This window comes from Columba livia, chromosome 5, assembly GCF_036013475.1.
Source record: "Columba livia isolate bColLiv1 breed racing homer chromosome 5, bColLiv1.pat.W.v2, whole genome shotgun sequence".
In the NCBI taxonomy this organism is placed as follows: Eukaryota; Metazoa; Chordata; class Aves; order Columbiformes; family Columbidae; genus Columba; species Columba livia.
The window spans coordinates 65,300,241-65,303,111 of NC_088606.1; the positions used below are offsets into that span (position 1 = coordinate 65,300,241).

At 57.7% G+C, this 2,871-nt stretch overlaps 1 protein-coding gene across 2 annotated transcripts in view; it reads right to left on the bottom strand.

Moving 5' to 3' along the window:
• The window catches only part of NAV2 (neuron navigator 2), a 372,685-nt gene extending 370,915 nt beyond the window's left edge, over positions 1–1,770 (bottom strand). Inside the window, exon 1 of one of the 2 annotated variants that reach the window (XM_065065515.1) lies at positions 1,467–1,770. The gene's annotated coding sequence lies outside the window, so the exon portion shown is untranslated. The remainder of the gene's footprint in view (positions 1–1,466) is intronic. The other variant, XM_065065517.1, reaches the window with a different exon arrangement.
• Between the last annotated feature and the right edge of the window lie 1,101 nt (positions 1,771–2,871).

The following is a 2,871-nucleotide window of genomic DNA, read 5'->3' on the forward strand; positions in this document are numbered from 1 at the left end:
CGAGTGATTTCACAGTGATGTGACACATGAGGCTGCATCAGTCACATCGTGTAACGCCGCGGAGCAGCGTGACAGGACCGGTGCAGCTGAGGACAACGTCGCTCGCACGAGAGGGGCCCTGAACCACAGAGAAATAGAAAATAAAGGAGAAAAAGAACAAAGTGCAAGTTCCTGCGCATTCAACGTTAAGGCTTCAACCACCGTCTCTGGGGAAACACGCCAATTTCTATGACTTAATATATGATTGTAGCCTTAGAGCGTGCATGAGTATTTAGTGCCACTGAATGAGTTAGTGGCATTAAACTTCATATTAAAAAAAATGTATATTAACAAGGAAAAAAAATCCTAAAGCTTGAAGAGGTATTTAATTCAAATCGGACACAACAAAACATTTTAAGCATCTAGATTGACTTGATCCTTTTTCCCTGCTCTAACAAAAAGAAGTTTCACTTTTTATTTATGCTCATCCCCATCGCTGAGATTTGTCAGCAGTAAATTGGCATTGAAAACCAGATAGAATGGATAAAAAGAGGGTTTGCTGGGGAAATCACCACAAAGCCAGAGACGCTAAAACCAACAAAATGCCAAGTGACCAAAAAGCTCCATTATCTCATTTTCGAAACACCCAGAGGCCACAGGACTTTGTTGGGCTCCATCCTGAAAAACCTCCATGAGAAAACAGCTTTGAGAGCCCAGAACCCAAACCTGACCAGGCTTGAGCATCTGACCAAACCCAACAAGCCTCAGATTAATTAATACATTAATTTAAGCCTTAAAGAGAAGATCCATCCACCTGCACAGAGACCTGAGGGGACACACACCTGCCCAAAGCATCACTTGCAAATATCCCCCTACAGAACCAGGTCCCAGAACCAGCAGCTCCTCCTGGTCAACATCATTCATGAAAGCAAAGCACATACACACAACTTCTGATTATTTGTTTTTACCCTAAAAATATATATATATAAACAATGTCACAGCATCGCAAACTGACCGTTCCCGCAATTGATGAAAACCAACCAAAGCAAAAATACACTCGTGGGTCTTTTCTGCGCAAGTGTCTGTTTGCTTAGCGGCTTTTTGTTTGGCTGTTTGGGTTATTTTGGTGTTTGTTTGCTTTTCTGTGGGGTTTGTTTGCTTGTTTGGCTTGTAGGGGTGATGTTTTTTGATAATTTCGCGTTGTCTTTTGGGTTTTTTTTACACGCAAAATCCCAGCCCAGCAGAAGTTTCCCGGGTGTCTCACCCACCCGGATCCCAAAGCCAAACCCCCGCGGGGACACCCCCCCACACCCTCACGGGGTCCCCCCGAGGTGCGACCGCACTCCACCAAATAAATGACCGTTAAAACAACCACCATAATCACGACGGGCGGCAGCAGCAGCACCGGGCGGCTCCCGGCCCCGCGGACCCCAAACCCCCGCACCCCCCCGCGCACAAGTTGCGGCCCCACCGCCCGCGCTCCTCACCCGCCGAGCGGCAGCGCGGCCCCGCGGGGCTGCGCCGGGATCCTCCCGCCGTGTCTCCCCGCGGCCCGGGCGGCGGCAGCGGCGGCTCCCGCAGCGCTCGGCTGCGCAGCGCGGGGGCCCCGCCCGTGCCCGCGGTTCCGCCGCCGCCGCCGGGACAAACTTTGGCGGGCTCCCGCGGGCTGCGCGTTCCCGCCGGTGCCTGGTGCAGCCGCCGCCGCCGGTTGCTGCTGCCGTTGCAGCCGTTGCAGCCGTTGCAGCCGTTGCAGGGCGGCGCGCGGCTGCTCCCGGCGGCCACGCGCCCGGGGCAGGGCAGGGGCCGCCCTGCACGCGCGGCTGCGGCTCCGGCTCCAACCCCACCGCCTCGCGCCGCCGCCACTACTCACTCTGCCGTTGCCCGGGCAACCGCCGCCCCCCCCAAACCTGCCTTGGCCCCGCCCACCGCACAGCGCCGCCCCTCGCCGACCAACCACAGGGGCGCCCGCCGTAGACACGTGGGGGCGGGAAGCCAATGGGAGGCGGGCGCTGGCGGTTAAAGAAGTCAATGAGGAGGCTCTTTCCAAGCGGGAGCGGAGTGGGAGGGGCGGTGTTGGTGGGCGTGGCCCGGAATGCCACGCCCCCATCCCACCCCGATGTGGCCCCGCCCCTAACCGGCCACATCCCGGGCTGGCCCCGCACCACTGGGATCGGCCCCGCCCCAAATAGGCCCCATCTCGAACTGGCCCCGCCCCGGCGGGATTTGGCCCCGCCCCGAACAGGCCCCACCCCTAACCGGTCACACCCCCGAACTGGCCCAGCCCCTAACGGGACACATCCCGAACAGGCCCCGCCCCACCGGGAACGGCCCCGCCCCAAAACGGCCCCACCCTGCCCCACCCTGCCAAGAACCGGCCCCGGTTTCGTGATCAGAATTGCAGAATCACAGATGGTTTGGGTTGAAGGGACCTCCAAAGCTCATCCAGTGCCCCCCTGCCATGAGCAGGGACATCTGCCCCAGCTCAGGGTGCTCAGAGCCCCGTCCAGCCTGGCCCAGGATGTCTCCAGGGATTATCCCGCTCCATTCAGCCGCCCCTGGAGCGCCGTGCTCAGTTTCTGCACAAAAAGTCTGGGGAGGGACCAGAGAAAGGGCACAAGGATGATCCAAGTGCTGAGAAGCTGCCACATGGGGAAAGGCTGAGAGAACCAGGCTGGTCCAGCCTGGAGGAGAGGCCGTGGGGAAACCTCAGCACCACGTTCGGTGTGTAAAACATGGGTACAAAGCAGATGGAGACGCCCTTATACAAGGAGTCACACGGGAAAGTCGAGGGGCAATGGGTACAAGTTGTTCCTGGGGAGTCCCGTATGCCATTCGTTCTCATTCCTGAGCAAAGAAAATGCAGCATCCCCCCAAACAAATTTATGACTCCAG